Genomic DNA, 21268 nt, shown 5'->3' with positions numbered 1-21268 from the left:
CCTAGTTACTTGTACAGTTTCTTGGTGTGAATTGGAATAGCCCACTGATCAGTTAAACCACCTAAAGCTATAACCTATTTTTATTTCAGTAAAGCAGATGTGTGTGTGTGTGTGTGTGTGTATATGCTTCAAATACACACAATGATCGGAATGTTTGGGTTTTGATTTGTGGATTTATTTGTTTTTTGTTTTTTTTTGATAAATGGAAGCAGAAGAGGTGTGTGCGTGTTGCAAATAATGTACTTGGAAAAATGTTTTTCATCTAGCTGTAAGTGTCTTTAAATTGTGATCTTTCTTTATAAAAGGAGATCAATATAGTTGATGTTTCCCTGAAGTAGCTCAGATTGAGTAGAGAATATACCACAGTGAGGGTTTAGCTTCCTCTGGCACAGGCAGAATAAATTTGAAAGATGAAAACTCTCCTCCTCTTTTCTGCCCATCCTCTTTTCCATCATCCATTAAGGAATGAAGTTGAACTTGCTGCCTGAGTAAGGACGAACATTTCAAACAAAAACATAATAGCACAACACAATCGTTTAAAAAAAATAATGAAGGGATACCATCGTTAGTAGGTGTTCATGTTGTGTGGAGTTCAGTTCAGGTCTGTCTTGTTGCATCAAGCTGAAGGTTGTGGTGGTGAAGTGGAGATCCTTAGAAGACATGCTTGTTGTCTGCCTTCTGTAGTACTCCTTCCAATGCTGCCTTTGACTAGGAAAGTGGAGCACCTCAAACACTGGAGGATCATGGTCAATTGAAATACATTTCTTTATTTTGGTTAATTTCCCGGTAGCTCCACATTAAGTCACCAGAGAAGTTAACCAGCCTGTGAATCTGTATGATGGAGGGTGAAATGTTCCATGTCCAGAAACCAATAGTGGCTTTTGCTCTCTGATATTTATAAGAGGGTGAAGGTTACTTCCAGGAGCTTTCTTGAAATACGTGTTTATAACTATTTCTGTGAATAGTTTTACTAAATTACACAGGATTCAGCTACAGTTTAACACTGTTCTGGTGGGTGTGGAGAGAGAGGAAGGGATGGATGGATGTCAGGTTTTTTCACTTTCACAGCCTGCCTCTGCAAACTTATCCTTAAAAGTGTGCTTAAATAGGCATGGTAAACTTCTTGCCCCTTCCAAAAATGCATTTAAAAATTATTTTATGTTTTGGGCCTTGCCCCAAGTGCCCAACTAACCCATATGTTTTTAGCAGTCTTATTTTGCCATGTATTCTAAAATTCATTTCTGTGATGCTCTGAGAAACCCATATAGCAGAGAGCCTATCAGGACCACGTTGAAGGGTTTATTCTGGTGTTAATGATAGGGAAAGGCTTGGGTTCAACAGACTAACCACTGCTGTCTTTGAATATTGATATTTATTATGAGTTGGGGGGAAGGACTTGTCTTAAAACTTAAGTTCACCTACGACAGTTTGAATGCATCAGAGAAATTTTGGTTGGAAGGGACATCTAGTCCTGCTTGAAGCAGGACGTTTGCTAGGGTGTTTTAGTTGGGACCACGGGGTTTGGAGGCCTGACTTTTTACAGGAAGAGATAAGAGGTGGTGAGTGTGGGGTGAGCTTCTGATGTGCTTTAAGCATCAAATGAAGACATGTGAATCTTTCAGGTGCACTGTGAAGCACTATGGCAGTTAGGCAGAGGGTGATTTTTTTTTTTTTCCTTTTTTTTGATGTGGTACTGAAGATAGTAAGATCATTTGTTATTTGATGGGATATGTAACTGTTTTTCACCATTGGGCTTATTATAACTGGTCTATTGCTTAGACTTCTGCTGCATTTGCTCTTGGAGTGGTGGGCAGCAGTGACTGGTGCCAGTGGACGTGAGGTCCTGGCAGTGCACAGCAATGCGGAAGGCTCTTACCTCTGCTGAGGAGACAGCAGGCTGCTTTTGTGATTTTAAACAAATTAATTATAAACAATAAGTGTCCTTTGACCATTTTACTTTGCTCAGGTTGTATGTTCAAGGAAATGAGCCTGTAGTTAATAAGGTGGAGGGGGGCAGGAGCTCTATCAGAAACACCCTGATTTGACCGAAAGTTTAGTATCAACTTGGAACATAGCAAGAACATTGGTCAGAAGTCATACTTTCTTGTTAAAGCATTAAATAATGTTTGAAAAAAGAAATCTCTGAATAACCTAGGTTTTTAGAAGAACTGCATTGCTTGGGATTAATGGATGGTCTTGATGTTTAAAGAAAAAAAAAATCATAGTAGGTACACAGCATTGCTTTTTCTTGTTAACGTATGAAAATGCTCCTTGAGTAGTTTTTGGTGTAACTGTTTCAGGAAGGTAGCTTTGTCTACCTGGAAAGAAAATGGAGGTCTGATGAAGACTTCTGTTATTTGTCTGTTATATTCTCATTAATATAGTATTGCTGCTATTTCTTTAGACTGGGCAAGAGGTATTTGTCTGCAGATACCTTGAAGAATTTTGCAGATTTGTTTTGCCAAGAATACTTTACCTTTTTCTTTTCCCCTTCTTGTTAATGACTACTTACATGGCCATGACCAGTTTGCCAGTTAACAAGTAAAATCTACCAATAAAAAGTAAAACCAGCAAAATAGATCCCCTTCCCTCCTCCCCCAGTTTCTTTGGTAACAACAATTAAGTAGGAAGAGAACAAAAACCAGTCTGGCAAGCAAGTTATGAGGATTTTTTTTTTGACCAGTTCACTGCAACTCTGAGTGTTAGGGTAAAAAATAAGTTTTCTGTTCCCCTCCAGCTCTCTCATCAGGTACTGTTAGAATAATGCTTAGGCTGAACTGTGTGGAGAGAGAATAATGGCACTTGATTGCTTAAGTGCTCAGAAACACACATTTCTAGGCTTTGCACGTTAGGGCAATAATATAGGGTGGTATGTGGAGCATGGGCCTTGCTGTCGTTCGTGGCCTGTCGGGCAGCTGTGAGTCTGATGCTGGCCAGCCCCAGAAGATTGACAGGTTGGAAGAAGGACAGTTTTTGTGGCTGATAGGTGAAATCACTTGTCCATAGGGGAAAATGCTGCCTAAGTGACTGGTCTCCTCAACACATGGGGCTTTATAGTTGTGTTTATAAAACATGATTTGTTGGAAGTATGGCACTGTTCATTGTGTCCAGTGGAGGAGCAGTGCTTTTCCCTAATTATAGCAAATTCAGTAAAAGTGGTAGAGTTTCATTACATGAGTTTCTTCTAATTTATCTTCATGACTTTCTGCTTCCAATTTTCAGTGTCTTCCCCTTTTATTTATGAACTGACAGTAAATGGCAGGACACATTCGTATGTGCTTATATATATTGCGTTATTACTGTTCCTTATGTCTCCCTTGCAGAAAGAAAGTGGTGTTTTCATCCTCCCTTTCTTTATTCATTGCTATGCTTGAGTATTCTGATGTTAGTAAGCTCCTTACTCTTCTTTATACCATTTATAATGAGTGTTCCTGAGACGGAATTCCTAAGACCTGCTGTTTGTTGTGCTTGTTGATTCATCTTGAAGTATAGCTAGCCCAGTCTAAATTAAAATTTTTTCAATAAAAAGGCATGGAAAAGGAGGAGAGAAAGGGACCAAGAACATGCATGTTCCAGAGCAGGATCTGAAAAATGTGTGTACTGGAGCAGTATGATTACAGTGCCTGACATCTTTTCACTCTGTGGTGTCCTTTCTGAGTTAAAAACAACTGTCTTTTGAAGAATGTGGTACTTCAGTGTTGATCTTTTGGATGGTTGTAATGGTTTTTACAGTAAGAAATTATTATCCTTCCACATAAGGAGTGACATATCACTGCATTGCTTGCAACATCTTTTAGTTGAATGGAAGCATCTCTCTTAGAAAGATGTCCCATGTAATGAATGGCTCTGAGTTAGGCGGAAATCTTACATGGTTAGTAATCTGTTCTCCTGGCCAATTATCACTCTGCTAAGAGGTTTTTGTTTCCAGACTGAAAGTGAGTTTGCTTACCTTCCAGTGTGTGTTGTAATACCATTATCCACTAGGTCAAAGAGCCCTGTGGTATGTAAATACAATTTGCGTACAGAGAAGATGACCCAGTCTCTTTTTAACTTTCTCTTGACCTTCAGTAATAAATTTAGTTTTCAGTGATTAAAAAAAATATATTTAAGTGATTGGTAGTTATTATTTGTATTCTAGTTGCCCTCTTAAGCTTAAGATCCTTTAAGAAGCATGACCTTTAGATGTCTCAGGGTACTCTGTCGGCATTCTGGTATATGGAGTAATACCTCTTGCCTGCTTTGAAACTCTCCTCTCCTTCCCCCCCCATCTTCCCCAACTTGGGGGTGCCTCCTGCTGAATCCAAGGGTCATGTAACTCATATTGCCATGGGATTGCTGGTTGTCCTTTTGGAATTTGTGCTTCATGTACTCCGATCCCTTCTTCCCGCTCTGATTCCTAGCATGTAACTGTGCATTTGTACTAAAATAGACGATGTTAGAAGGTGCTTTTTTTACAAAGAGATCCAAATAACAGTGTCAGTCAGCAGTTACCACATATCCCCCCATGTGTTCATCCAGGTGCATGAATTATTGGCTTTTGTTAATATATTGGTTGTATTAGCTGGTGTACCTTTAATGTGATTAAGCAAAGTTGCTGAGCTGAAGGTATCAGTTTAATGATGCTGAGCACCACATGCCAGCTTTGGTAGTGAATGAGTATATTTATGTGAGGAGACCACATTTATCTCAAAATGATCAATTTAATAATGTAGGTGAGATAGCAAATATAAATGTCTTTGAGAAAGATGTCTGGAAAATCTGAACTGATATAGCTTATCTAAACAACATTATTGTAGTCACTTACAATTCTGTCTCAAAATAGTAGAAATTTCATCACCCAGTAGGCAGCAGCTTGGAGGGAGTTGTTTTTATGGATTTTTTGTTTGTTTTGTTTTGTGTTTTTTTTTATTGTTGTTGTTTTGGTGTGTGGTTTTTTTGTGGTATGGTGTTTTGCTGTTGGGTTCTGCGCCCCCCCCCCCAGCTTAAACATGTCAGATGGTTTCAGAATATGAGGTTCTCCCAGTACTAAAACAGGTTGTTTCTTTTTGGCTTCCTCTATGCTGGCTGTGTTGTCAACAGGGCAGGGAGATGGAGGTGGAGACAAAGCAGTGCCATTTGTGCTGTGGTAGTTCTTGGAAGACTGTTTCTCTTCTGAGCTTTCTAGAGAAACTATCCTAGTGGATCTGCAAGCCGAAGAAAACTGTGTTGTAGTCATGATGCAATACTCTCTTTCTCATCCTCTTTTAGCTTAGGAAATAACAGTAGTCAGTCTTACTTGGATGTAGACAGAGCTTTCTTCCCTGCTCTTTAATTGGTGGGAATAGTTTGGGGATTTGGGGAGGGAATATTTGTTTTCCACCTCTGACACTGTTGGCTCTTCAGTCACCCTGAGTTTTTATTCCTACTCTTTGTTTCCTTCCTTCCTTCCTTCATCTCACTAGTTAGTGATGCCCTGCCCCTTTGTTAGCAGTTCCTTTTGGGCACCTCTTGCTGGATGGTAGAGTAATTGTTCTTCCTTTGGGTGTCACCACCGGTTGATAGAGAAGGAGGTGCCGTCTAAATGTACACTCTACATTATCAACATCATTGTAAGTTTGTCAGCCACTTCCAAGAGGTATGCTGACAAGTCTGGACAGGCAGGCGGAAGGAATGTGTCAGCTTGCCACGAGTAAAAGAACCCAGGTTAGTGACCCATCTCTGTTTCACAGTTAGTGTTTCTCTTGTGGTGTCTGTTCCAGTAAGTCTGGCACACATGCAACTGTTGCTCCTGGGAGTGCTTTAAATGAAACAAATGCATTACTTTGCTTTCCTTTTTTGGTTTGTTTTGATGTTCTGCTCTCGCAAAAAGCTCTGCTCAGGAGAGCATGCAAGGGAGAGTGTGTGTGTGTGTTTGTGCTGGTTTGCTAGAGCATTCATTTATCCTTTCTACTGGTTTTGGGGGGCTCTTTTTTTTGTGTCATAATCTCTATTGTATGTCCTTCCTGATCTGCCCTTGAAAGGCAATTCTTCTTTCAAAACTGTTTTGTGGACTTTCTACAGGTCCATTGCTGATACAGTCTGCTGGGCTTCAGTTTTAAACCAAATGCTTTGGATTTATGCCAAAATATTGCTTGGAAAAAGATTGCTACAGAGAATTCCTCCTGTGTTGTCCTGAAAATGCTTCAGAGTAGGGGAGGAACCATGGATAGTAGCATGGGGCTGATACACTCAGAACCTTCTCAGAACTTGCCTCCCCTACTTTTTTTTTAAATATGGAGATCTTGTTAATTATCACTAAAAATCAAAGGGAGAATACACTGAAAACTAAATAGATTTTTTTTTTTCCTTTATTGCTTCTGATAATTTCAGTTCATCTAAATCCAGGGTATCATTGACATTTCAAATATTATTGCTTTTTGTAGACTTAAATCTTTTGCTGTTATTTATGTTTCAGCGTATACACACACAGGTAATTTGGGATCAGCATAATTGTTTCTGATTCAGAGAATCTGGATTGACTCCTTTTTGTCCATAGGACTGGTGATCAGTGAGTTAAAGAACTTCAGTTTTACACAAGATAAGTAAATCCTAATTTTGTTTCTTTGTGTTTGTTTCTTAAATCACCTTGACTGGGATGATGTAAGGATGAAAGTTTTATGTTTGTTTCTTTTGCTGGGCTGGGGAGTAGTTGTTGAGACTTGGCAAGTTTAGGAAATGGTATGTTCATCTTTGTGTTTAGGCCAAAACACAGTAAGCTTTGGTATTTCCTAGAGTATGCTACTGACAAAGCAAGCAAAAGCCTTTTAATGGTTTAAAAGGAAAAATAATGACAATTATTTTCATTGCTTTATGCTATTGCCGCTTTAATTTTTTTGACCTCTTCCCAAATTAAGCTTTAGGGTTGTAAAGTAGGAATAATCAGATTTGAACATGTGAGTTTGAGCTTCTAGTGGTTTAAGTAAATAAGTTTTCAGGGCTTGAGCGTCCACAAAACTGCAGTCTGTCTTCCATTTTGCATGTCCTTCATGTCTTCTGCATGTATCTCCTTTTTTTTTTTTTCCCCTCCCCTCCTGCATCCAGAATTCACCCGCTCAATTTTGTGATTTTTTTCACATCAGTGATAATTACTTTGCTTATCATTACTCTGCTTTTCTTTTTCTTTTCCATTTTTATCTTTCCTTCTAGTTTGTTCCTTTTTCTCTTCCCCCTTTGAAGAAAGAGATATTTTTAATTTAATCGGGAAGATTTTTTGGGACCCAGAATGAGTCTCAATTATATTTGCAAAGCCTAAAGACAAACTACCTGGATGTAAAAAGCCTAGTGGCTTAGGAAGGGTTTTGCAGAGAGTCTAAGTTAGTTGTCTATCCATTCTTCATTGAAAAAAAGGTTGTTACAGACTTGGAGTATTTGATAGTGTGTGATTGAGTTAAAGGAAACTGCTCATCAACTGAGCCACACAGAGGGTGGAGTTCATCTTTCCTAAGTGTGTGGAGCCAGCTGTCCAATATCAAGATAAATGTGTAGGATGCCTTTATAGCCTTGGGAGGAAATAATTGCCTTTTGCAGATACTTGATTCCCATTACCTTAGATGTTGGTTTGAAGACCATACTTCCAGAGAGCTGTTTAATTGGAAATCATCAATGATAGAGCAACCCTAGACACCTAGAAAGTGAGTCATTTAAATTGATTATCTTTTAGATGTGTAAATTTACTAATAAGATACATGTGTTTATGTAAACCATTTCCCTGTGCATTAGAAAGTGGGAGGCACAGTTAGTAGTGTTGGAAGCTTAGCTGTGACCTTTCTGACTTGCTTAGTTTTTAGCATTTAGGTGTCTGGCTCGTAAGTAAATTTATGAACAGTGCCAGATATTGCATGTTGGAGTCCTCGGGCACTCAATGCTTGTGGCTTTTCTTCTTCTCCTTCCTTAGCACCAAAACCGAAAAGAATGGAGGGGGTGGGTGGGATTGTCAGATCTTCTTGTCTTCTCAACAAGGGAGGGCATCACACTCTTGATCCACTATAGCTGTTCCAGTTGCACTCGGGTTAGTGTACAGTAGTGTCTGAAGAGTGGGCTGGAGTTGCTTTACTCTTTGAACAGGTAAAATGGCTCCCCTGACTCCTGCCTGAGTTCTGAGTGTCAGAATTGTTCACAGCGTTTGCCAGAGAGCCTGGAGGGGAGTGAGGGGACTGCTGATGAAGTTGGTGTAAGGGGCACTTGGTGCAGAGCAAATCATTAATCAAAATTCTGAGTTGTTGCAGAACCATTTGGAAAGGTAAGTGGCTTATTTAATTCAGAGCTTGGACATTACAGATAAAGCTATGCGGCTTTGTAGCATATTCACAATAAGGGGCTTTAAGGATTGTATTATTGCCATCTGCAGCAATCCCTAATGTGTGTGGGGGGGGAGGGAAGTGGAGTTTGAAATGTGCTGCTCTCCTGTTACGGTGGTTGCTAGTGAAATGCTGCTGTGACCTGGCCACTGCTTCAGAAATTGCAACTGGGCAAGACAAACTGCTGCAGGTGTAGCGACAGCAAGAGGCTAGTGTCCACAATAGCATCTGTATCATTTTCTTGAGGGAAGTTCAGGGCTGGTGAGTTAAGCAGAGAAGAGTGGGCCTTTCTGTAATTGCTGGTCTTTGAATATCTTGGATACACAGAATCAATGTGGGTTGTGTCCAGCATGTTCATTTGTGTAGGCTTTCAGGTTAGCAGCTTCTCTCTTTCCCTTGACTAGAGATGGTTCTGTTCTTGTCTGTCTACTTACCCAGGAGCTGACAGGCTGGAGTGGTGGCTTATGGGGAGTATATGTTAGATGTCTCCCTTTCTTCTTAAATTGATCTGTGCTTCCACTGCAATACAGATCCTGGTATTTCTGCTTCTCTTCAAGGGGAGCTGCTGATTCCTGCAATTGTTGCTGGAAGTGGTCTGTGCTGAGCACAGTGGGTAATGCTTGGAGTTGTAGGGATGAGCAGAAGAGTGAACGTTGGTTCTGTCTTTGCACAATCAGTGAATTTTGCAATATTCTGGACACTAGCTAGAAAATAACAACAGGGCATAGAATGGCCAAGACAGCCATCTTAGCATCATTGTCATGGTTTTTTTTTTCTGAAGTGCCATGGGTCCTCTTGAGTTTTATCTGGATGGCTTTCAGGGTTTGGCAGTAATGACATGTACTTCCACATCAAAAGAAATTCAGCAATATTGCTGCATCATGTCTTTGCTGACTCTGCAATGCAGCAGCATTGGGCTGTGAGCCCAATTTGTGGTGGGAAGATATAAACCTTCTGACCCAGAGGTAAGAAGAACCAAATGGCCAAGACTTAGAGCAGAAAAGAGATAATCACAGAGAAATGCAAATTTTAGATGAGGAGATAGAACTTTTGTTCTTTTGGTCCAAGTCCTTAACGAGAGGGCTATAATTAGGCTAGAATTATCTTTATGGATTCTGTACTGGCAAGCTAAAATTCAGCTGCCTCTTAATCAGCATGCAGTATCTTCGCGGTCTTTCACGCTTGAGTCAAACCTCACTTTCACTCTTTGTGCAATGCCACAGCGTACAGGTCTGCACAATACATAACCACTCAGGAAAACCTCTTTCCTGCTCGATCTTCAGTGATGTGTGGTTCCTCGTAGGTTGATTGGTCTTCTTTTCTCTTACGAATATTTTGCCAGTTCTTCTGTAAGTATCTGCAAAATATCCAACTGTAGAATTAGAACTGTGTTAGTGTTTGGGATTTTTCGGTAGTTTATGATTCCGGTTCAAATGTTGTGATAGCCACAGAATTCACAAAGTTCTGCAGCAACAGGAGAGGTCATGTTTCATGCAACTTAGCCTTAGAGACAGCTTTCTTCAACGCAAACATGTCTTCCAAGAGCAGGGCTGGAAAAGCCAGGTGGTAAATTCTTGTGGCTTGGCACTGCCATTAGGACATGTTGCTTTTAGGGGAAATAAGATGTTTTTAGTAAGGGTTAACATAGAATTTAATGTTTTATGTTCCAGTAAGCTAAAAAGTAATGTTTGAAACTACAGAGGGTCTTCTCTTTAGTCGGATTTAACATGTGGTTCTTCATTTATCAGCTGCTGTGTGCTAAAAGGACTTTTTTTGTTGCTTATTTGTTTTCCTAATGAGGAGAAGGGTGGATGTTGTGTAACTTCTCAGGCAGCAGTGATTATGCAACTGATCCTGTTATTGTGGAGCTGAAGTCTTTCCTAGTCCCTGAGCACCAGCTGCTTGTGTTCTGGTTGCTGCTTTTTTTTTCCTTTTCTTTTTTTTCCCTCCTGCGACCCCTGCTTAGTTAGTGAACAAGTTATTTTCTTTCCTGTGTTGCTGTTTCCTTCGTTCTCCAATGCCAGTGAGACAGTGGCTCATTTGGGTTTATTATTCAATTCAGTATGCTGCAAAATCAAACTGCCCTTGTATATCATGCGAAGTATGTAATGTATAGAGAAATTATTTTTTTCATGAGAAGAAGCATTTCTTGATACTTTATGGGTATATAAGAAAAGGCATTTGCTTGGATCTAAATGAAATGTTATTGCAAATGGTCTTTGTTGCAGCTAAGGTCAAAAGTTATGAGTTCATGTTCTCATGATTAGAAGCATGTAAAAAGCTGTTTTTTTGTGGCGGTGGTTTTTTTTTTTTTTTTTCTTTCTTTCTTCAAAGGGTGGGCTCGAGAGAAATTTTAATTCTCCCTCTATGGCCCCCAGGGATCACCATATAACATGTACTCCTGTGTATAAAATGAGGTAGTTGTAAATCTCATGCTTTTACAGCCAAGTGATCTCACTGCAGTGTAATAAAGGTGGTTGATATACTGTAAAAATGTTGTACATCTTACCCTATTCACACTTCATTTTCAGTTCACAATTTTATGTCATGCTGTTTCCATTTCGGGTTACGTGGCTTCCCATGAGCTTAAGTAACTGTAGGCAGGTTGTTTTGATCTGTGATAAACGTTCAGAAACCTGCCTGTACAGTGCTGGGTAATAGGACAAGAAATGGTAGACTTTTAGACTGCAATGCTGTTCTCTGCTTACAGATGAACTGAGTATACCATATACAAGTCCCAATAAATGAGAAATAATAGTTGATCTGTGATACCACACTATTTGCCATACTGCTTGCGTTTCCATGTCAAATGTAATCTGTATCAGTCATAAATAGGCTCTAGTGCTTAGTGTCCTGTATCAGGAAATAAATTGGGGATAAGGGTTTAAGGTCCTTATTTAGTTTGTAAGTCTTATGTTAAACAAGTTATAGGGAATGCAAAGGATGCATTTTCTTGTTCATGGTGTTTGTACTGTGGATCAGGTATTTGGGGAGATGTCAGGTTGTCTTAGGATTTGTGAAAGTGCTGTCATTTGTTAAGAAATTGTGGTCCTTTTGGTCTGAGCTATTTTTGTTGGAATTTCTTTTCCTTCAGTGACAATATGCCTCAATCTGCTTTAGATAGACTAGGCATACAGAAGACATTCTATTTTGCATGTGTAACGTGTATACTTCAGTCCTGTGTACTTGTACCTCTACCCCTCCAATTTCTCATGGCAGGAACATTGAGTTCTGGCTTAGAAGATACTGTGTTTCTCAAGTATAGCCTCACCCCGCTATTCATGTTCAATCCATTTTTGATAGCCACTTTTGTCACTGAGTTATTAGATTATTTCTGTTGTCGGTGAAGACTCTGCTAGAGTTCATAGCTCAGTCTCACAGTTCTGGCACTACAAATGTGGTTGTACTTTATCAGAGCTCCTGCTACTGGGAAACCCCAGAAAGTAATGATGAGGAGGGAAGGATAGCAAAGATTTTTCTGGAAAAATATCTCCAAACCAAGAAAACAGCTAGATATCATGGCTAGCTGTTTGTCACCATGGTGGTGGGGATGCCCTGGTCTAATGTGGAGTTCCCAAAAGTAATGCTTGTATAAGGCCCATAACTTAATTGAGAATTTTGAAGTCACTCTTCAGACATTCTTGGCTGATGTGTTCTGTGGTCCTAATCCCAGAGTTCTCAGTGACCTCAGAACTTCTCCAAGCTGCCTTTCTGTGACTTTTGGGAATTGTCATCTCTGGCCATGAAATGGCTGTGGGTTTTGGGGGGGTGGGGGTTGTTTTTTTCTTTTTTTAATAAAATAAAGTAATGGAAGGAATTTGGAAATCAGTCTGTAACTTCCTAGCTAACTTGTAAAGGTCATAGAAGGCCTGCCTCAAAACACTTTGGAAAACATCAGGTTATGACCCTGCATAAAGCAACTTTGTGTCAGATTTGTGTATGCAGTATTGCCAGGTACCAAAACAAACACTTGAATGACAGTGAAATGGAAGTTAATACACACAGTTTAACCTGGACTTGAGAAGTATGTCAGATGCTTTTTGAAATACAAACCTGTTAGTTCAGGAATTTGCCCACGAATTTATTTGAATTCCAAAATAATAGTGATTCTTTAAAAAAATACAGTGGAGTGATTCGTAAGGAATATATGTCTGTTCTGTCTGCTGCAGGAAATAAGGTGATTATTTGAATCAGTGTGCTCCTGGAGTGTTTATTGTTTGCCTCCATGTCTCTGCTTTGTACATGTGGTTCTTGCAATTGATTCATCTAGCATTAAGTGCTGCAATCCTCAAGAAGGTTTTAACCACTTTTTAGCAGTTTCAATGAATACATGCATAACTTAGCATGTGACTCTCTGGTTGTAGTGGTGTGTTTGACAAGGTCTGGTATGGATTAGGAATTTAAAAGGTTTTTTTTTTCTTACTGCTGGTTTCCAAAATAGTCAGCACTTGAGCTTGATGTCTTAGAAATTGAACAATTTAGGAGGAAGATGTTTCTTTGCTGGTTTGGACAATTTTTTTTTTTTTAAAATCTCCCCCCCCCCCCCCCCTTTAAAATCTGATGGTTTCTCTTCCAAGTTGCAGTTGCCTAAATCTCCCTTTTCTTTTTGAGCCTTAGTGCACTGCTGAGTTTGGTTGTTGGAGAGTTCATTTTCTGTTGAAGGCAATGGAAGATGATAATTCTACATGTACTTCTATCAAGTTGCAGGTAAGGGTTGGCACCAATTTGTGGTGGTGTTAGGAACACACTGGAAATGAACAGCAGCTCAAGTTTAGTAATATTCTTGAAGAATTTCTTGATTAGTCTGTAATGGCTTTCATTAAGTGCTGTTTGGATTTTCTACATAACTAACTATGAAGGACATATCCATGAAATGTTAATTCTCTTAAAGAGAATTTGTGTTACCCAGTCAGGAGAGACTTGAGAAGAATTTTAATCAAGAGTAGTACTTGATCACACTATTTAAAGGCTGTTTACACTTCAGGTCTTGATCAGGAAGGGAACCAAGGTGGTAATGTTTCATTGCAAAGGTGGCAAAATATTATTGCTGAAATTGGTCTCTTTAAAGAAACTTAATTCCAGCTTGAGATCTCCTGACAGACCTGGGTTGCCATATGAAAATCTGTGGTGTTTGGAAGTTGAAAAGCATACAGGTCTAGTATCTTGGTTAAGCAATTATTCTGGTACCTTGCAGTGTTCAGCAGTTCTCCTTGCTTCATCATAGCAAACCTAAATACTTCTGACTGTGTTGTGAAAAGCCTGATTCCTTCAAAATAACAACCATAGAAACTTTTGTTTATTATGATTATTTAATGATGTGGGCAGCAAGCCAGACGTGACATTTCCTTACAGAATTGGTAGGAATCTACAGTCATCAAATTGATTAGCTGGTGTCTTTAATGATATTTTTCAAACTAACTGTAAGGTAAGGAAACTTTTTTTTTTCCTGAAAAATAAATCTGAACAGAAATAAACAACAGTTTTTAAATAGTGTTAGCATACAGCTTTTATACTTCACCAGTTTTTAGCTTACTTTTTACTTCATGTTTGCTTGTTTCTTAGGTACTAGAATGGTAATGAAATTTTATGGTATTGGGTTGGTTTTGTTAGTTTTTTTCATTATGGACATATTTTTTGTACACTTTGGTTATGGCACAAATAATTTTAGCCAGAATCATGTTTTTTCTGATTTACTCTGATATTTTTAGTGCAGAATTTTTCAGTAGTTTTAACTTCGCAATAGGAAAAATAATTGTGACCAACTAAGATTGCATTTAGTATAAGAATAGTAGGATTTTTTCATTTGGTAAATACTCCAGATGGATAGTAGAGGAAGAAATTGTAAAAGAATGATATTGTTTGTGGCTTACAGGCAGAGGAAGAAGAGATTCTTCAAATCATATTTGGAGCAAGTTGAGTAAGAGTGTGTTAAGGGGAAGGAAGAATTAAATTGTATCATCAAGTAGTTGCTATATTCCTCTACCTAAATGTTGTCCCCTCTCCCTCCACCAGCAAAAAACCCAACCAACCAGCCCCCCCCAATCCCCCCCCGCAAACCACAACACAAGTCCAGACAGAAACTTAAAATTCATGCATATGCAAACTCAACTACAAATCTGTTAGAAATATTTACTAATAAATATATAATTCTGTGTCCATGGTAACAGGGAGAACTGGATAACTGTGGAAAATGAGTTAAAATTATGATCTATTGATACTTTTCTCTTAAGATATTTCTCATGGCTGATCATACAGACCACTCAAGTAGTGAGATTACTGGATGACTGAAGAGACATTGCAATTTCATGTTGGCAAGTGACACTTCCTTGACTTAAGTCATTCAGTGTCTTTTAATATTTTTTTTTCCTGTGTGTGTTAAAACTTACCCATTTGAAATGGTCTGGATCTGAAACTTTCTTCCTACTGAGTCTTTTTACAGATCTTGTGCTTTGAAGGGAAGGCTTTAATTCATTTGTGGTTTTTTGTGTAAAGACTTCGTGTCTGAAGTCTTGGCACGACAAGTTCTCTTTGTGTGGAATACATGCTTGGACAGAAAGAAAACATTGAAAACTAAATCTGTTATCTGCATTCTTCTGCTTTCAACTTCTTAGGATTGCCAGGCAATACATCAAGTTACACTGTAAACTGGAGGATTAAAATGGGTATTATTTAGTGGTTTGAATCTGATTAATAATCATCAGGAGTGTGAATTATGAGATATCTTTGGCCTGTGATCCCTCTCTTGGATCTAACGTCTCAGACTAAAGGAAAGGAAAAAGCAATGAATGAACTGACAAATGAAGGGATTGTCTGGGGAGACACTAGAGGAACATTGGTTTGAATTTTGAATGTGAATTTAACAGCATGAGATCCATTGTGTGGAAATATTTTAAATACGCACACAATGAAAATTTAGCTATGATGCCTGAACAAATTAAAGCCCGTGAACTGAGTGTTCTGTTGAGCTCTCCCAGTTGTAAAGTCAAGTCCTTTTGAGAAACAGACTAGTGTGTTTCAAGTGCTGAGTGCTACTTCCTGGAAGAGGAGAAAGAAGTACCTGCTCATAATTTTTGCAGATTACTTTAACAGTGACTCCATTTAGACACTTCTTTTATTTCTTTTTAGGACTTGATCTGCAGTACCTTAGTTTCTCTTTGGTTCAAGAAAAAGGAAAAATCAATTAGCTTAGTATATTAAGTGCCAGTGATGAGCCGCATGGGGAGGTCTGACCCCCACAAATGGCTGTGGGAGCTAATCTTCTCTTCAACTTGGGGGTCACTAAATTAAAAGATGACTTTTTACTTTGGACACTCTTTGATTTCACATTGCAGGCTGAAACAGTTACTGGGATATTCAGTATTGTTTTAGTCTGTTGGTGTTTGTTGGGATTTTTTAAAATTTTATTTCTAACACTTGTATTAAGCCAGTCAAGACAGGAAGAGTTTGATTCAAAATGAGATCCCTGGCAGCTGCCAAAAAGGCAGAACCCAAAGCTGCAAAGACTTTGCAGGCAGTCTGCAGAACAAGCTCTCCCAGGAACATGGTAAATAATCCTGGACAATATTCAGAAGGTCTCTCTCCTATCAGGATGGTGGTAGTAGTTCAGTGGATTTCTTTGTTTCCAGGTAGCTATTGGAATAAGGCGTCATCTCCTTTATCATCAGAAACTGGTAAACTGTGCAGTAAAATAGACACTTATGGAAATTGTTGTCTTAATGTTCCTTTTCTAACGTGGCTTGTTACCTCAGTTAGGTTAGAAATGACTTGGACTTGGAGAAGGCTGTCCTAGTATATGGGGTAGCCTTGCAAACTCAGTACAAATGACTGGTTACAGATGGGAGTTCAAGGACCTGAGTAAAAAGACACTTTTGCAAGATGAGAATTGGAATTCTGCAGCACTCTTCTGAGAGGTGAAAGTTGGCAAATTGCAATGAGATGGCTAGCACCACAACAGCTACAGGAATGTTTTATAGCTGTACGTGTGCTTTGGAAACAGACTCTGGGAGCTGAAGATTCCTGCTGTAGCATGTGATAGAATAAATAAGTAAACCTTTATTATTAGGATTTATGTATATCATCACCTTCATCTTGTTCGGTTGCAATGTTGAACAGAATCTTTAGGATATTAATAAACGTTTAAATATATACTGATGTGTACTTTTGATGGTCAGGCTGCTTATTGCCTTAACTCTGTGTGAGCTGGCAAAATTCTCTAGCAAAAAGAAATGTGACCCAGAGACCTTCTTAGAACAGTAACATTTAATTTAGCAGAGAGGGAACAATTTCTTGGAATACATGTGCTTCAAGGCTTCGAGTCCAAGGTCTCTGACCAGAAAAGAGTTCTTGTAGAACAGAAATAGCTAGCTGGAAAGCCGGAAATAAAACCTCTGCAAATTTGTTTCTTCTGATCCCTGGGAATACCTGGACACCAGCTGTGCAGCATGCAGCCTAAAACCAGTGTGCTTAGCCCAGGGCAGAAGAACTGGTGGGAAATGTGTGCAGCCTGGCCTGGCCAGTTACCTGTCTGGCTGCTTCCTCTTTGCCTGCTGCCCTGATTTTCCTTTCACTCAACATGCACTGAGCAAGTGGCTTGGTGTTGTGCATGTTGTGAAGCCTTGTTCCAGGCTTTTGGGTGAGGACGCTCTTGAGGAGATGCGTGTAGGCTAGAGGTGCTGGCCAGGAAGCACAGCTACCTCTCCATTATTTGTGAGGCAATGTCTCCATGTCACAGATGGACAAAACCCACAGACTCACAGATGCAAGAGCTAACTTGATGCAAGGTCAGCTCTTGTCCTTACAAAAACGTTACCTGGAGTACATCACCACGCAAATAGGTCAAAGGTAGCTCACCAGGTGTCGTGGTTTAACCCCAGCCACCAACTAAGCACCACATAGCCACTCACTCACTTCCCCCCCCAACCCCCCGTGGGATGGGGGAGAAAATCGGGAAAAGAAGTAAAACTCGTGGGCTGAGATAAGAACGGGTTTAATAGAACAGAAAAGAAGAAACTAACAATGATGATACTAATAAAATGACAATAGTAATAATAGAAGGATTGGAATATACAAATGATGCACAATGCAATTGCTCACCACCTGCCGATCGATGCCCAGTTAGTTCCTGAGCAGAACTGAGCGCAGTTAGTTCCCACCCCCTCCCCCCGGTTTATATACTAGATGTGATGTCCCATGGTATGGAATACCCCGTTGGCCAGTTTGGGTCAGGTGCCCTGGCTGTGTCCCCTCCCAACTTCTTGTGCCCCTCCAGCCTTCTTGTTGGCTGGGCATGAGAAGCTGAAAAAGCCTTGACTTAGTCTAAACACTACTTAGCAACAACTGAAAACATCAGTGTTATCAACATTCTTCTCATACCTAACTCAGAAACATAGCACTACATCAGCTACTAGGAAGACAATTAACTCTATCTGAGCTGAAACCAGGACACCAGGGCAGCTGCTTTTGAGCAGTACCCTGGACTTGACTTGACTCCAGGTAGGACCACTGAAATATTGTCATGCCATGATTCTCTGTGAACCTTGTTAAGGAAGTGTTGTTAGCACAGGTCAAAATGTTGCCCCCACGCTGGGGATACTGGAGAAAAACTTGTCACAGGACTTATGTCCTGCAGGACATGGCAGCTGGAATGGCTCTTGAGAAACCTGCTTGGATCTTCTAGGGCTGGATGCGAGTCAAATACAAAAGATTCTGCTAGTCAGGAGGTCTGTATGCTTGGGACGGCCTGTCCTCTACCCAACATGTCGTATAGTATGTCTGCTCTCTGTTCTTTTCCTCCTGCTTTTCATTTACTGCAGGCTTAATGACTGTTATTCTGGCCCCCAAGCAGATGCCCGGAGAGAAAATTATGTCCACTGGTAAAAAGGTTACCTTCCCTGTTGTAAAGTGGCAGAATAGGCAGGAAGCTGAAGGCTGTTATCAGAATTAAAAGAATCCATACAGTTGAGAGATTTGGGAAAGCAGAGCAGTAAGTCAACTGACTTTGCACCTTAAATGTTAGAAAGGGACGCTGGGATTAAGACTCACTATATACGTTACAGTGGGGAAAAGAAACTCTGAAGATCTCTCAGGTTGGAAGAAACCTTGGCAGGCCTGTAGTCCAACCTCCTGCTCACAGCCAGACAAGCTGTGAGATGGGACCAAGTTGCACTGGGCTTGATCCTGTCATGTCAGCAGGGATAGGCAAGGTAGAAGAGGTGGTGGGGTGGCTCTCTATGTTAGGGAATGTTTTGACTGTACAGAGCTGCATGATTCTGATGACAAGGTGGAGTGCTTATGGGTGAGGATGAGAGGGAAAGCCAGTAAGGCTGATATTGTGCTGGGAGTCTGTTATAGACCACCCGACCAGGTTGAAGAGACGGATGAATCATTCTACAAGCAGCTGACAGTAGTCTCAGAATCATGTGCCCTTGTCCTTGTGGGGGACTTTAACTTTCCAGACATCTGTTAGAAATACAACACAGCAGTGAGTAAACAATCTAGGAGGTTCCTGGAGTGTGTGGAAGATAACTTCCTGACACAGCTGGTGGGTGACCCAACCAGGGGAGGAGCCTTGCTAGATCTATTGTTTACAAACAGGGAAGGACTGGTGGGAGGTGTGATGGTTGGAGGCCATCTTGGGCTTAGCGACCATGAAATGATAGAATTTTCAATTCTTGGGGAGGCAAAGAAGGTGGTCAGCAAAACCACCACTGTGCACTTCCAGAGTGCAAACTTTGGCCTCTTCGAGGCACTGATTGAGAGAGTCCCTTGGGAGACAGTCCTGAAGGGCAAAGGGGTCCAGGAGGGATGGACATTCTTTAAGAAGGAAATCTTAATGGCTCAGGACCAGGCTATTCCCATGTGCCGCAAGTCGAACCACCGAGGAAAACGACCAGCCTGGCTGAACGGGGAGGTTTTGCTAGGAGTCAAGAAAAAAAGGAGAGTTTATCATCTCTGGAGGAAAGGGCGGGCAACTTGGGAGGAGTACAGGGATCTTGTTAGATCATACAGAGAGAAAATTAGAAAGGCAAAAGTTCAGCTAGAACTAAATCTGTCCACTATCGTAAGGGACAACAAAAAATGTTTTTACAAATATGTTAACAGTAAAAAAAATCCCAAGGAGAATATCTTTCCTTTAATGGATACAGAAGGGAACGTTGCCACTAGAGATGAGGAAAAGGCCGAGGTACTTAATGCCTTCTTTGCCTCAGTCTTTAATAGTGAGTCTAGTCATCCTCAGGGTACTCCACCCCTTGAGCTGGAAGGTAAGGATGAAGAGCATAACATACCCCCCCTTAATCCAGGAGGAATTAGTTAGGGACCTACTACGCCATCTGGACACTCAGGAATCTATGGGACCTGATGGGATCCATCCAAGAGTACTGAGGGAACTGGCAGAGGTCCTTGCCAAGCCACTCTCTATCATCTATCAGCGATCCTGGTCAACAGGGGAGGTCCCAGATGACTGGAGGCTTGCCAATGTGACGCCCATTTACAAGAAGGGTCGGAGGGAGGATCCGGGGAACTACAGGCCTGTCAGCCTGACCTCAGTACCGGGGAAGATTGTGGAACAGTTTGTCTTGAGAGCACTCACATGGCAAGTCCAGGATAAGCAGGGGATCGGGCCCAGCCAGCATGGGTTTACGAAAGGCAGGTCCTGCTTGACCAACTTGATCTCCTTCTGTGACCAGGTGACCCACCTAGTGGATGAGGGCAAGGCTGTGGATGTTGTCTACCTTGACTTCAGCAAGGCCTTTGACGCTGTCTCTCATGGCATACTCCTTGAGAAACTGGTGTCTCGTGGCCTGGATGGGTGCACTCTTCACTGGGTGAAAAACTGTCTGGATGGCTGAGCCCAGAGGGTTGTGGTGAATGGGGTGAAATCCAGTTGGCAGCCGGTCACAAGTGGTGTTCCCCAGGGCTCTGTGTTGGGCCTGATTCTGTTTAATATCTCTATCAATGATTTGGATGAGGGGATTGAGCGCACCCTCAGCAAGTTTGCAGATGACACCAAGTTGGGCAGGAGCGTTGATCTGCTTGAGGGTAGGAAGGCTCTACAAAGAGCTGGACAGGCTGGATCAATGGGCCGAGGCCAGTTGTATGAGGTTCAACAAGGCCAATAGCCAGGTCCTGCACTTGGGTCACAGCAACCCCATGCAGCGCTTGGGGAAGAGTGGCTGGAAAGCTGCCCAGCAGAGAAAGACCTGGGGGTGCTGGCTGATAGCCGGCTGAATATGAGCCAGCAGTGTGCCCAGGTGGCCAAAAAGGCCAACAGCATCCTGGTCTGTATCAGAAATAGTGTGGCCAGCAGGAGCAGGGAGGTGATTGTCCCCCTGTACTCATCACTGGTGAGGCTGCACCTCGAGTACTGTGTTCGGTTTTGGGCCCCTCACTACAGGAAAGACATTGAGTTGCTGGAGCATGCCCAGAGAAGGGCAACCAAGCTGGCGAGGGGCCTGGAGCATAAGTCTTACGAGGAGCAGCTGAGGGAGCTGGGGCTGTTTAGCCTAGAGAATAGGAGGCTGAGGGGAGACCTTATGGCTCTCTACAACTACCTGAAGGGGGGTTGTAGTGAGGTGGGTGCTGGTCTCTTCCGTCAGGTGGCTGGAGATAGGACAAGAGGAAATGGCCTCAAGTTGTGGCAAGGGAGATTTAGGTTAGATATTAGGAGCAATTTCTTTACTGAGAGGGTTGTCAAACATTGGAATGGGCTGCCCAGGGAAGTGGTTGAGTCGCCATCCCTGGAGGTATTCAAAAAGCGAGTAGATGGGGTACTTCAGGACATGGTTTAGTGGGCATGGTTGATGGTTAGACTCGATGATCTTGAAGGTCTTTTCCAACCTAAATGATTCTATGATTCTATGTGTCTTGAAAACCTCCAAGGCTGGAGACAACACAGTCTCTCTGGGCCCCATTCCAGTGCCTCTGTGTCCTCAGTAGGGAGAAAAAAAAGCTTC

General features: G+C 41.2%; 1 protein-coding gene across 6 annotated transcripts in view; it reads left to right on the top strand.

Annotated features, from left to right (window-relative positions):
• Nucleotides 1–21268, top strand: part of WDFY3 (WD repeat and FYVE domain containing 3) — a 185563-nt gene that overhangs the window by 9423 nt on the left and 154872 nt on the right. Inside the window, exon 1 of one of the 6 annotated variants that reach the window (XM_069780670.1) lies at nucleotides 8149–8257. The exons of the other annotated variants lie outside the window; for them this stretch is intronic. The gene's annotated coding sequence lies outside the window, so the exon portion shown is untranslated. Of the gene's footprint in view, nucleotides 1–8148; nucleotides 8258–21268 lie in introns of those variants that run through there. 6 annotated transcript variants of the gene reach the window in all.

This window comes from Haliaeetus albicilla, chromosome 1 (genome assembly GCF_947461875.1).
Source record: "Haliaeetus albicilla chromosome 1, bHalAlb1.1, whole genome shotgun sequence".
Taxonomy (NCBI): Eukaryota; Metazoa; Chordata; class Aves; order Accipitriformes; family Accipitridae; genus Haliaeetus; species Haliaeetus albicilla.
This window is presented reverse-complemented; position numbering and strand designations above follow the sequence as displayed.